The 14,993-nt window shown below is 31.0% G+C and overlaps 1 long non-coding RNA gene across 3 annotated transcripts; it reads right to left on the minus strand.

Moving 5' to 3' along the window:
* Positions 1–7,870: 7,870 nt before the first annotated feature.
* LOC126655075 (uncharacterized) lies at positions 7,871–10,515 on the minus strand. 3 transcript variants are annotated; one of them, XR_008791132.1, is made up of 8 exons: positions 10,278–10,515; positions 10,125–10,161; positions 9,869–9,918; positions 9,536–9,622; positions 9,323–9,368; positions 8,682–8,774; positions 8,492–8,609; positions 7,871–8,036 (listed from the first exon to the last, which is right to left on the minus strand). It is a non-coding gene; the product is annotated as an uncharacterized LOC126655075 (long non-coding RNA). The 3 variants fall into 3 exon arrangements; XR_007632881.2 differs by having other exon boundaries at positions 9,792–9,918; XR_008791131.1 differs by lacking the exon at positions 7,871–8,036 and adding an exon at positions 8,061–8,154 and having other exon boundaries at positions 9,792–9,918.
* Positions 10,516–14,993: the final 4,478 nt, after the last annotated feature.

The following is a 14,993-nucleotide window of genomic DNA, read 5'->3' on the forward strand; positions in this document are numbered from 1 at the left end:
TATATATTGGATTATTGTCGGTCCACATCAATATTTTAAAATCCAATATTATATCATCTTTGTGTTTTATTCATTAGCTTTAATCACACCCAAATGCTAAATAGTGCAAGTTTGATTCTCAAGAAGGTGTTTCTTTGAAGCTTGAGTTCTAAATTTACTTCCAATGATTCTGTAAAGAAAAGAGAAAAAATATTTAAAAAATGAAATCGTCGACTTAAAAATATTTATATTTAAATTTTAAAATAAAAACATTAAATAAAATATTATTTTTTTCAAAAACGGACCTCTATTAAAGGTAATTTTTTTATCCACATTAAAGGTAATTTAGACTATAGTATATGTTCATTATTTTTACCTCCATTAAAGATAGAAGGGGTGAGCAAACACCGAGTAAACCGAAATATTGAAAATGATTTTTAAGTGGTTAGAAATTAAGAATGATTTATATGGAGTGGCTTGGTTTAGAAAATATGAAAAAGTGGTTTTTGAAATTGATTTGGTTTATGGGTTCAGTAACCCGAACCTAATAAAAAAACCGGAGTAATAAATGGCTTTGTTTAGGGTAATTATTTAGGTCTAATTACTTAAAAACCACCCACCTTATAATTTTTTTCATCTATACCATGATTTAAAAAAAATTTAATTATACCCTATTTTTAATTTTTATGTTTCATCTATATCCTAAAATTAAATTTTTTGACAATTTAATTAATATAAGAATGAATATATTAAAAACAATGAAATAGAAGGATTATATCATATTTTTTTTATTTAGAAAACTACAAATGAAGGATTAATTTAAATTTTTTTTAATTTTTTTCAAAAAAAAAACTCCTTTTTAATAAAACAAATTGGTAAATTCAATTCATTAGGGTAGAGATGAAACATAAAAAGTAAAAATAGGTACAATTGAAAATTTTCTTAGATTATAGTATAAATGAAAACAAAATTGTAAGGTGAGTGGTTTTTAATTAAGGATTAATTACATATAAAATCATCACCTTTACACGATTTTTCAAAAATAACACGACCTTTAAAACGTGTCAATTCAGGGCATCACCTTTCATTTATTTTCAAAAATAACATGGGCACGTTTTTAGATAAAATTTTGCTGACTTGGACACCCAATGTGAGTGCCACGTGTCATGCCACGTCAGCAAAAATGTCACTAAAAATGTGCTCATGTTGTTTTTAAAAAGAAATGAAAGGTGGTGCCCTGAATTGACACGTTTTAAAGGTCGTATTATTTTTGCAATTTCGTATAAAAGTGGTGATTTTATATGTAATTAATCCTTTAATTAATTAGGCAAATTATATACAATTCTATAATACCACTTTATAGCCCCTAATCCTAATTTTCTTTCATTCCTCTTTGTCGTTCATCTTTCTTTTTTTACGAACCATAATTTTAAGTCTCTATTCTCTTCTCTTTGCCACGAAACCGTAAATTACGATAATCAGCAGCCTTTTCTCATGTTTTATTACTCGTTTGTTAGTCCCACTTTTTCCTTTATCATTTTCTATAATCGATTTTCAGTCTAACATTCTTAGTACCTCTGTTTCATCAAAGTAATGACATGTTTTTCTCTGGCTAATAGGTTCAAAAACTACCCACTTTTATCTTTTTTTTTCAACATCCTTATTACCTTGTAAAATGGTCAATTGCACCTATTTTGTATCTTTACGTTTCAATAGCACCCTAAATTGAAAAAATTAGGCAATTTTATTATTTTAAGGATGAAAATATTTAAACAACTAAATTTAAGGGTTATATTGTCATTATTTCTATATGGAAAAATTTAAACAAGTCCTTTAACTTAAAATATATTCAAATAAACCCTCTTCCCAACAAATTAAAAAAATAAAAAATATTAAAAGGTATCTGACCCACCTCGCTCGAGTTGCCATCTTCCCCGACTCGCCATCACCCACCTTGCATGAGCCGTCCTCGGACCCGCTGCCGTCCTCCATGGGAGGACAAGCTGTTCTCATCCTCCATGGAAGGACAAGCTGAGCTTGATCGTCTTGTCATATGGGATTTTTTTGCGAGATCTGACACCGCTATATGAAATTCACTCATACCTTGTTCATCTCTAAACACTTGGAGGCCCTTAGGCTTAAGGCGCCTTATGGTTATTAGATGGGTTTCCATATCAACATCTGGGCCAGAATCATCGTCATCCTCTTGTTCGACATTGGCATCAAGAAAAGGAACGACATCTTCATCATCGGAGTCCATAAAAGACTTAAGCTTTGCCACGGCTGAACCCTGCAAAACAAAGTGCAAATCAATATAGGCACAACAAATTTTTTATTAAGGTAAGTACCTGATAACTTGTGAATCACGGGGGCTGTCTTGAATCTGGTACGCCTTCAAAGAATACCTCAAATCTACAACGCAGCCGTTAAAAGGATGCCAGAAGATGATTCCGGCAAACCTCTGCGACGGTCAAGTTAGTAACTATTTGAGTAAAAGGAAGTGAGAGTGAGTATAATAATTTGAGAGAAAAGAGTATTAACTTTTTCATTATTTTTTCTGAGCCTTTTATACTATGTTTTAGCTACTTGTGTTTTGATAGTGATATGTTCTTGTATCCCTGACAATTATGGTTTTGTTCTTCTTGTCTGTGCAGGGGTTGCAGGTGTTTGTCAGTGTACCTTCTATCAGTCTGTCTTCTTGTAATCAGGGTATGTCCTGCTTGGAAGACCGAGCAGGTTCTTCAGCAAGTTACGTATTCTGTTGGTTTTGCTCTGTTTGTTCGAGTATGTCTTTGAGATGGTGACAGAAGCTATACAACTGCATAATAAAATAAGCATTAGTTCAGCTTAGGTAGCATCAGTTCAATCAAGACATAGTTCATCCAAGAGGTAGCTCGGCCTAGGGGTAGTTCGGCAAAGGGGAGTTTCGGCCAAAGGAAGTTCTGCCAAGAAGAAATAGTTCGGCCAGAATCAATGGTTCAGTCAGCATTAGGAGTTTGGCAATCACCTTAGTAACTTAACATGCATAATTGATATTTTTTAACAAATACTGAGGGTTCGGAACTTACCTTGGCCTTTAGTCTTCTTAGATTGACCCTATTGCAAAACAGAAACTTCCACATGGGATACTTTCCGATGAAGTTGTGGAGAATACAATTATGCATTTCAAAAATTTCATCTGTTTGGAAAGTGATATGCTAATCCATAATACTCCCCCATCAGTTTTTAAACAACGAAGCAACCATGTGGTTATCTTTTGGGAATGGGATGTTTTTAATAGGAGGAAAGTATTTCTTATTCAGATGTATCAAGCACTTGATATCTGAAAGTGCAATCTTCTTTTGGAGAGACCTATGTTCATTTCATTCGATTTGTAAAGGACCGGATAAGCCTTGAGAGCGATATAACTGTCGGGAGTAGTAGTGGAGAAAATATTATTCACACCCGCTAGTGGAAGTCGAACAATATATTTTTTGGATGAAGTGTTGAAGTCTAATTTGCCAACAACTTTTTTCTTATGTCCACATTTGTGCATTCAGACCACTCATAACCAAGCCAGATTGGCGGGTACTTCTAAATAAGCCGGAGGCAGTACAGGTTGGGTGATCGTACTCGAGAATGAAGAAATAAGTCAATCACTTGAGCCACATTTGTCATTTTTGGTTTGGCTGAAAGTAGGTATAACCATGGCATTGAGATTTCAATCTAGTTGTAGTATCAACTAACTCAGGGAAATATAAAGACAATCACAGTTGCAACACCCAGATTGGACCACTTGGAACTTTTTAAACACCAAGCTCAGTGAATGGTAGCATATTAGAAACACCTTGATAAAAAAGAGTTAAGATCTACTGACCGAGGATAAGATTTTGACCGTCTACAAGCGTAGTGGAAAGTTTTTGAGCATCCTTGTTAATCTTATAAGAAGTGGTTCAAATGATGAACTTGCTTAAAAATACATCAAGAAAGCGATATGCTCTAATTTCTTAAAGGCTGCTAGGAAGTTGCTGAAGTTCATCAAAATCTTATTCTAGACAGTACTGAAGCTTGGTGCATTTGATTCTAGAGTTAGGAGCACTGTGAGCCCAGAGTTTGAAAATTCATAATGGAGGCAATGTCCAAAAGGGTAATACTCATAGGTGCGAAGTTGAAAGCAAAGCCATTAATTGCTTTGAACCAGAACAACACCGAACCCATCAAGTAATGCCTGCTGCAGGGCTGTACAAAAAAATCTCAATCAGATCATGTATGCCAACTGTTTTCCAATGATTTTCAAAATATGGGCAAGCGCTCAACCCAAAGTTGAAAATTTATGATAGGGTTCGGCCAATTTATGAAGATTTTAAAAATCCAAATCGAGGCACCACGAGGTTGTTTGAATCATGGGGAAAAGTAAGTGGAAAACGACGATGCACACTCACACAATGGAGATGGTTGTTTAAAAATTGGCCCAAGATAGTAGTAGTCATCCTCAGTAGAAGATACGGAGTTTGCTCTCAGTTGCTTTACTTTGTCGTTGACTATCTGTTGATTAGTTGGGTGAACACGTTCCATGCTGAAAGAAAAATATTTGTTTTTAGCTAAGTACCGATTGATCCATATCTTTCGAACTAGCAGAAAAAAGTTAAAAAAAAATTACCTTAGCAATTAGAAAATTCTTTACTTTAGATGTTGGGCAATTCGGCCCAGATAGAGAGTCTAAGCTTGCAAAGTGGTGAAACATCTAGTAGTTTTATTGGACTATAGTTCGACAATCTTAGTTGTTCGAAGAAATCGGAGTATGGTTCGGCGTTTTTGGTAAGTTCGATAGGTATAGTGAGTTCGGTGTTTTAGGCAAGCTCAGAAAATGTTGGGTGATTCGGCTGGTTCGGCTAGTTCAGGCGTGGAATCTGGTTCGACGGAGTTCGGCATTGCTTGACAGTGCGGTGAGTTAAGACGGTTTGGCATGGGGCAGTTTGGAAAATTTCGGCGTTGGGCGGTTTGGCGAGGTAGCTGCTTGGTTTACTTTGGCCGGTTCGACATAATTGGTTCGGCGAGGTTGAGTTGATGGTTTGGCAGGTTCAGTTGATATTGGTTTGGCGAGGCTGTTTAAGTTCAGTGAGCTGCTGGTCTGGTTAGCTGATGATTTTGTGGGTTGGGTAACATCTTGTTTGGCAGGTTCAGTGAGGGTTGGTTCGTCGCAGAGTTACTTTTTTCATAGGCCGGTTCGGCGGGTTCGGTGGAATGACTGCAAGAGGGATGTTGGTGAGTGCCAAAATTCGGGAACCTGGTTTTTGCAATTTTATGAGTTTTTGTCAAGTTTGACTTTTTGCCAAAGTAAATTTTATGCTAAATTTATGCAAAGAACAACACAACAGTATAAAAAAAAAGAGTTCAGCGCATACCTTATTCGGACTGTAGTTAGGAGTTGCTAGATGTCCTCAACTAAAAAAGTGAAGATTAACTGGTGAAGAATGACCATTTATGTCATAATTTTGGGTCTAGATTAAACAAGCTCAATAATCAAACTTGTTGGGGGCATTGTTTATATTGGCTCAAAATATTACTGGACTAGGACATGAGCTGAGTTGGACTTGTTTGAATATACGGCCCGTTTAGTCAAATAGATTAACTTTTTAATATTATTTATTTATTTTATTAAGAGTTTTAGTCTTAGTAAAATAGGTTTTTCTATTTTAAGGGTATAAATAGCTAATTTTTTTTTATTAAAATTTACACATCATTTATAAAAAAAAACTCAATTTTTTTTATCTTAATTTTCAGATTAAACTTAACTTAGGAGTAGGTTGGACATTAATTCTGCTTGGGTTACTTAACCTTTAAATTAATTATATTTATGGTTTTGACACTAATCTCGCTTGAACCTTTAGGTTCCCCGATTAGTACCTACCTACGAATAAATTCTGCCTGAGTTTGAAGTTCTCGGATTGACTTGTACCTGAACGTGATTTTTGAGTTGCCCTTAGTAATCCGTAAGTTGTACTTTGTGACTTTTGACCTACCTTTTGACGAGGCGATTAAAGCATTAGATTCAAACAGAATCTATCCATAAGTTCAAAAGATTCGAACTTGAAATTATTTACTTATAAACACACTCATGCCCGCCCATTTGGCAGCTCCTATTAGAAAATTTACAATGTGTTTGTTATATTTTTTAGTAAATAGTTACTAATGTTTGAATTACAAAGTGAGGCTATTTAATCTACGACTTATCAATAATAATCTCAATGAATGGTTCTCTTTTCTTCAAATTACATGTGCTTAAAAAAATTCAAATTTCTTAAGTAATTTTAGTTTTAAATGGCATAAATTACTTATAAAATATTATATTTTGACCTTTTAATTTTAATAATTCTATTATTTTACATATTATATAACAATTACTATATTATGTCCCTCTTATTTTAAATTTTGGCTCTGCCACTCCCCACAACTATTGTTTGTTTGTTAAGCATCCTCCAATTTTAAAATCATGTCATTTTGAGCTATCATTTATTCAACATATATAATCAAAATATATCCAGCGCTCCTTTGAGGCATGATTCAAATTATTTCAAAAAAGGTGATGTCTAATACTCTAGACGTTTGGCACATGTCGAATATGGATATATTTCACACATATCGAATAAATGATGGATCAAACTGGTTTAATTTTTGAAATTTAAGAACAATTTGCCTGTAAAATATATGTATATTTAATTAAATATTAATGTGATTAAATATGCATATAACTCGGTTAATATGAGGGGAAGAAATTCTAATACATCTTTCAAATATTGATGAATATTTCTATTATTAAATAAAATTTATGACCTTTTGTATATGTATAGTTTATAATATATATTGAAATTGTGATTGATGAGCTGAATTAAATATGAAATGTCAATGTTTGGAAAAGTTTGACAAAAATTATAATGCTTTCAATGAAGTAAATCTTGAAGTGCATCAAACTCAGAGACATGTCCAACAGATTGAGAACTTCCCATTACACAGCAAACTCATGAAATTGAGGTCCACATTAGATTACTGTTTGATAGCTTAAGTTAACTAAATCTACAAAATGCAGCCATCAGCCACAATTAGATTACTGTTTGATAGCTTAAGTTAACTAAATCTACAAAATGCAGCCATCAACAACAGTAGGGAATTTAGAAACGAGGTCTCTATAATGTTCTCTTACGTTTTTTTATTAGCGCGTGTAATACACATACCGTCAATAAAAGCAGAAATTTATTGTTGAAGTTTGATATATACTGATTAAATTCCTTTTTTTTATAAACAAAGTTCTTGTACTTGTATTTTATACTTTAAATTATTTTACATAGAAACTGAATTTGTTTTACAATTTTTTTATATATATATAACACTACCACATAAGTCACTTTCAGCAACACTAGACAAGTGTTGCTGTATGTATAAAAATTGTTGCCTTAGGTCTATTGCAACGCTTTTCAATCGGCTACATTTGCGGCCGCTGCAATAGGTTTTAATAGCTATTGCAACAATTTTTTTATACTATTGTAATATAAATAAAAGCGCTGCAATTTATAACAAAAGCAACGGTTTCAAACATCTACTGTAACAGTTTTGTAATGCATTTTAGGCAACGTTTATTTTTTTAAGGCAACGATTTGTATAGTACTTTAGGCAACATTAATTTTTATAATAAGACAACGATTTGTATAGTACTTTAGGCAACATTTATTTTTATAAGGCAACAATTTGATTAGTACTTTAGGCAACAGTTATATATACTGATGCAATGGTTTGACTAAAACTTTAAATAACGGTTTATATAGAATATGCAACACTTTATATTTAGAGAACAAGAATTAAAAGAGGAAACTTTAGTCACTAAATATAAAAACGGAAAACATTTACTAAAATGGGATAACATAAAATATTCACTAAAATTAGAAGACGGAAAATATTCATAACATTCAAAGTCTAAAAATATCCCATCAATCCATTACATCACAAAAAGATAACGATTATACTACAAAACATTGAACGCCTTTTCTTTACGGAATCATTTCCACAAGTATCTTCATAAAATCCTGCAAAACCACATAAACAATCATACTCAGAATATGCAAATATAATACATAAAAAGATAAATGTGCAAAAGAACTAGTACTAACTATCAAAATTGAGCTCTTTCAATCAAAATTTGGACTGCAGCCAAGTAAGACAAAAAATAGTATCAGAAATATGATCTATTTGCATAAAAGCAACATCTTCCATGAAATCTCTATAGTAAAAAATGACAAACTAATAACCAAATCTTGGACTATAATGCTACAGACAACAACAAAGACTTGCATTTACACAAAACAGAACATAAAAACACAAGTTAAAGAAACATATGAGTGTGCTAAGTATACATTATTCAGATTTAAATGAAAACAATGTGAGCACACCATCCAAATAAGTTGCAGCTGAAGCAGAGCCATTAAAAATGTGAGCATACAATTTCTGATTGCAAAAAAAGAGCGATAGATGAGAATTTTACAATTTTGCTAGTTGTGTCTTCCCTTGATTCCTTGTAAGAACGGCCCGCTTTTCTCTTGTCTGTGGCAATGAATATTTTCGTCAAAGTCGGATCAGCCTTATCCTCCTTTTTCATCTTGCTGCAACATAGAATTATAAAGGTGAACATCATGTCATAGTTTGAAATCTAATCAATTAAATTAAATTCTTACCAATTTTTTTCTTATTCTAGCAAAACTTTTTGGCCCCGCAGTATGCATATCCTTCTGTTGGTTCCGATTTTCAGAATGTATCTCACTAATGCGCTGTAAAAAAGACAAGATGGAGATGACAAATTTTACTAAACAGTTCACTTAATCTATGAGAGCAAAACAGTTCACTGAATCTTACAACAACAATTTCTAAGATTCATATTCCCTCCCATTGACAATAGAGATAATTATAAACATCAAAAGCTGTTTTTAGGTCATGGATTTAATTTAACACATGTAAAGTACTATATTAACAACACTATATATCGTTTGCAATCACATCTAAGCAGGTAGAAACCCAAATAGATTTGTAACTTAAAACAATCATACTCAATGATTAATCATGAAAAGAATCAAATCCAAATGAGTAAAATCGGTCTCATACCTGAACATACTTTCATAACTAAGCCAAGTTCTCAATTAAGTTTATGGAGTTTTGTTTCCTAAGCACACTATGGATAATAGTGGAACATGATTCAGCTGAAACAGCTACATGTCATATCAAATCTATAATTAAATCTATAAGTTCAAAAAAATCTATAACTAAATCAATATTTAACAGCTACATACATTATAATCATGAAAAATATCACAAGGGTTACCTGGATAACAATGACATTCTCTTAAGCATCCTTGTCGCTCACAACTCTGCAAAAAACAAGCAATTAGATAAAAAAAATTGTTGAAACTGAACTCATACATTACTCAAAATTAGAAAGATGTTACAATTTCTAAGTTTTCTTTGATATAAATAAAAAGACGCATAAAAGATAGCAGTCTAACAAAGGTCAATTATAGACTCCACATAATATTACCAAATTCAACCAAGATTGTTGGCAAGAGGAGATGGTGATGATGGAGTTTGTGTACTCATGATGTATTGCTCTAGTGCATCATATTATCTGAAAAAGGGTGGAAAAAGAAGATCATAACTGCCATATGATTATGCTCAAGCATCCATTAAGCAACTGGTCCAAATTAACAGTTATAGATGATTTGATAGTTATAAATTAATTTTTAGCTAAAGAGAATTAGAATGAATGAGAAAAAAATGATAATCTATATATGTACTCGCTCTAAAGGTCAAAAATAGGCTGATGTTGAAGATGATGTTTTGCTTCAGCATTTAAGACCACAGATCTGCCTACCCGATCAATCACCGGTGAACCGCTAGAACCACCCTTAGTCCAGAAGCTGCCTAAAAGTAATAGCATAAAAATAAGAAAAAAACAATTTAGTATTATTAATCAGAACTTAAGAAACTAAAAAACCATACTAAAATATTATTTAATGTGATAACAAAAATTGCAAGGGACACCCATAATGGCAAGCTAATATTCCTCTTCTTCATTCCTAATACATCCATAGGAGAAAATTAACAATTCGTAACATTTAATTACTTACTTGAATGTAGAACGTATTAAAGTTTTTATAGCCATCCCTGCACCATATGATAGAGGCATCAAATATATAATATTTATCTTGAACTACTTATGTATAATTAAAGTACATAATTTAAACTAAAATGGAACTAAAGAAATATGTAAATTAACATACTTTTTATATTCGGGGGCATCTCGGGCCAAACGAGAGCAAGAGTACCAACTAAAATCGATACATGTGTATAAGAAAGTTTTTGAAAAGATTACACACATAATAGAACTCAGCAAGCCAAATGAATATTAATACTCCAAAGAAATGCTCAAAGATATTAAATTTGATTAGGAAGTAAATACCTTCTCGCGACTATCATTGCTAACTACACGAATTTCTAATCCAATGCATTCAGCTTCAAGGGCAATCTCTTTATAGTTCAGATACTGAATTTGCTGCAGGATCATAACAAAAGAAACCGAAATCATGGACCTAAGGAAATGAAACAAGTGATTTCAATCCACGATCATAATTTCTCTAGTATTAAGTTTTGTCTTTTAGATTCACAGTCTCGATCATATAAAGCATACACATGAAGATTACATTCAAAATCAAAATCACAATTGCCATAGCAATCGCAATTGCAATAGCAATCAAAATTAAATGATTGAAAACCTAAAAAAACAAGAATATAATTGTAAAAACTCACCAGAGATCGAAGTCGTATCCAATATCAAAATCGAAATGGAAATCAAACAATTGAAACCTAAAAATTATATATAATCAATGATAGAAGGAAGCGTACATGCTCTCATTGTAGCAGGATGTGATATGATTGTTCTTGAGAAATCAAGCTCGCCTTCTAGGAGCAGTGAAACCGGTGCTGGAATTGCAATGGACCTTCTTCCTCAGCAGAGCATCAAGACTCTGCGGGAAAAGAAAATTAGTTGAGTTTAGATGATTCGCAACCGCGAGAGCTGAATCACCTGCTCAGTTGAAGTACGACAGTGATGATGATTTCAAAGCGGCAAATTAAGGCGGAGGAGGGGGATGACGGTTGTCGCTGCTGTTGAAACCCTAGAAGAGAGAAAAGGAGAGTACAAAATAAAACTTGCAAATCTATTCCCGATAAATTTAGAATCTACAAAAGATTGAAGAAAATTAACGTTTACGATCATTGCGACTCGATTTGCGACTCTGCTATAACTTTAAAAGCATGATATTGAAAACTTTATGAGTGTTATCTCTAATAGCCATAAATTAATACAATAAGTTGAAATATGTGTACATTTTTTAAGAAAAATTATGTATTTAAGTTAAGACAGTAATATGAAAAGTAATGCTATATTTATTTAAACTGTTATATTTTCTTAGATTAATTCAGCAATTTTATATCAGAAAATATCGGTGTTATCATAATATTTACTTATCAAAATCAGAAAATATCGATGAAACTTTATCTGATTTTAAAATTTTATTACAATAGTATGTAGTTTATTGCTTATTAGGATTTATAATATAATTAAAAATATAATTTTATATGAGATAATAAAAGGCAGCAGTTTAAAAATGTTGCCAGATTCAGTCAAATTGTTGCATTTTCTTAAGTTAATGCAACAGTTTTCCATATGTGTTGTCTTATATTGTAATTTTTTGAATTTTATTAATTTCTTTGCAACGGTTTTTAACCGTAACATTTCTGTTGCCTTATATATACTATTGCAACGGTATTGAAAGCGCTGCTTCGCTAGTGTTGCTGAAAGTGACTTATATGGTAGTGTAAGTATATAATTTGTTCAATCAATAATATAAGATGGTATTGCAATTAATGTTTTATAATGTTTTAAAGCTTATGCAAAGAGGAATACATTTCAACTAGACATTAATTTGTAATTTATAGACTATAAAACAATATAGAAGCTGAAAATTGCATTCAAGAAACAAAAAATCATACTCCCTCCGTCCCAATAGAGTTGTCCACTTTACTTTTATCACACAGTTTAAGAAAAACAATTATTGTTTATAGATTTTGTAAATTTTTCTTTACTTTTCTTGTCATACCCCTATTTAATAATGTAAAAGTTGGTTATTTTTTGAAAGTGGACAAGAGTTTTGGGACAAAAAAATTTCTCAAAGTGGACAACTCTATTGGGACGAAGAGAGTATGAAATGTCAGTAAAGTAAACAGTTTTAATAAAATTGGTAGTATTTCATAATTGTACTTTAAATAACTGGTAGTATCTCATAAAGCAATCAAGAGAGGCATATCTAATAAATAACTGGCATTAATTATTTATACTGTAGCATCATTTTCATACAATAGCAGCAATTACTTCAAATATTTGATTCCAAATAATGACTTATTTTCAGATCTACAAGGAGTATTGAATAATACCCATGAAAAATGAATCAAGCTTTTCTTCTTGTGTTAACTAGTAAGTGTATGGGAGCTGTGTAAAGTCAGAAATAATAAAGTCTTCAGTGATGTAGATTCGAATTACAAAGATCTAGTTTTTATTTGTATTTCTAATGGTGTGGTTCATTATAAATACCATAATCTTTCTTTTCCGTACAGTGGTAATGATGCCTTTAGAAGTTTAGATTTCTTTCTCCGGTCATGATTCGGCAGGATTTCTTGTGGCTCGTGCTTTTGCTTGTCACTCCTTATGGTAGTACTAATATATATCATTTACCAAAAAACAAAAAACTAATAAGTAGTAACTAGAAGTATAGTAGCAAAATTTTATAATAAAGAAAAATAATAAAATTTACATGCGTCGACTAGATAAAAAGTAAACTCAAAATATGTTTTGTGGTTTTAATATTAAAAATTGAATAAAGGCAAAAATATAGTGAATTTTTAAATCAAACAAAATAGAACATAGAAATCTAATTGATTTTTTTCTAAGAGTTTTGAGTTTAATTTTGATATTTTAAACTTATTTAAAAGAAAAATATATGTAGATTTTCTTTTTTTTGATAATTAATATATATATATATTTTAATAATTTCTAAACTATTTCTTTAAAACTTCTTCAATAATATTATAATTTTAAGAATTTGAAGTAAATTTATGAGTTAAATTAAATTATATTTCAACAACTAGACCCTTTAATTAACAGGAGGAGATAGTAATGAATTTTGATTAAATGTCAAGAAGGAAATAATTAACTTTCAAAAAGTTATAAGGAACGTATTAATTAGATATAATATGAGGGATCTGTTTAGTAATTATCCCTACATACTAATGCTGTGCATTGCTATATGAAATTCATGTGAATATCAAAATGTGTTTTGAATGATTCTTAGTTAACATAATATAGCATGATCACCAAGTATTAATTCAAGCAAAAAACTCTATTTGTATATTTGAAACATTATTTGCATATATTTTAAATTATACATTTAACAATAATTTTGTTAAAATATTAAGATATTGGATGAAACTAATAATTATGAAAGTCAAATCAAAATATTCAATCCACACCCGTTAATGTACTCAATAAAATAGGATGTAAATATATATATGGGGATTACATAAATATTTATGATTTTAATAATTCGGATCGTTTATGAATTTTAATAATTTGGATCGTTTATGCTGGATCAAAAGGTGATATTTATGGTTTGATGACTATAACGAGTTCAAGAATAGAGATTTATAAAACAGCTCATGCAATAGCTCAAGACAATTGATTCGATGTGGTTTTGTTAGGCTATCTGCAATAGGAATCAACAAAATGCAAATTATTGACCTTTTATCTCATTTAAATCACCTAAGGGTGCGTTTGAATAAGGGTGGATTTGGATTTAGATTTGAGCCAAATCCTCTATTTGGATTGTAAAATTTGTTGGATTTGGATTTGAGTCAAATCCAAGCTAATTTCAACACATACAAAATTGAGGATTTGAAATAACTCCTACATCCTATGGATTTCAAATAATCTCATTATCTTTATTATATTAAAAATTAACCAATTGAATAAATTCATTCTAAAATCGACTATAACCCGATTAAAATAGAGAAAAAATTGAAATTTTTATTCGGCCATTATTTTTACGACGATTTTTTTTCCACATATTCGACGGAAATTTTTGTCCGACGATTTTTTTTAATCCACATTTTTTCTGGAGGATCAGACTCCTCTTTTAAGGTACCCGTTGTCGGCGTCCGACCGTTAAAAAAAATTCGACAAATTTTTTTAATCTGTATTTGTTTAAAACAAATTTCAGAAACGTTTTTTTTTTTTAAGGATCAGGCTGCTCTTTCGAGGTACCCGCAGCCGCCATCCGACTGAATTTTTTTGAAAAGGAGATTCTGACGTCGCCACCCCACGACGGAAATTTTTTATTTTATAATTTTTTTTAAAAAATTCAAAATTTCTGAAAAAAAAAATCCGTTAGAGGGCGGCGGCAGAAACATAGGAAGAGAAGGAGCAGGTTCCTCCTGAGGAAAAAAAATTTCGTCAGAGAACGGCGGCAAATATCTCTATAGAGGAGCAAGCTTTTTTTTTTTTCTTGAAAAAAGTTTTGGAAAATTTATTTTGGAAAATTTAAAAAAATTATTCGGATCAATTTTAAAAAAAAATTAAAACAATTTAAAAAATTGTAAAAAAAATTTAAAAATTTTAAAAAAATATAGTTTTTTTTTGTAAAATAAAAAATTTTAAATTAATTATTAGTTAAATATTATATATATTGAGAGTTCAAATTTTTTTTGTTCATCCAAACAATAGATTTGAAATTTATGAATTTGAAATTTAGAATTTGAAATATAAAATTTGAAATCCAAATTCCAAATCTATGTATCCAAACACACTCTAAATGATTTCATTCCCCCTTCACCATTACACAGTTTCACTTGTTGAATACAATAATATAAATAATTTAATATTTATA

Source organism: Mercurialis annua, linkage group LG7, assembly GCF_937616625.2.
Source record: "Mercurialis annua linkage group LG7, ddMerAnnu1.2, whole genome shotgun sequence".
Taxonomy (NCBI): Eukaryota; Viridiplantae; Streptophyta; class Magnoliopsida; order Malpighiales; family Euphorbiaceae; genus Mercurialis; species Mercurialis annua.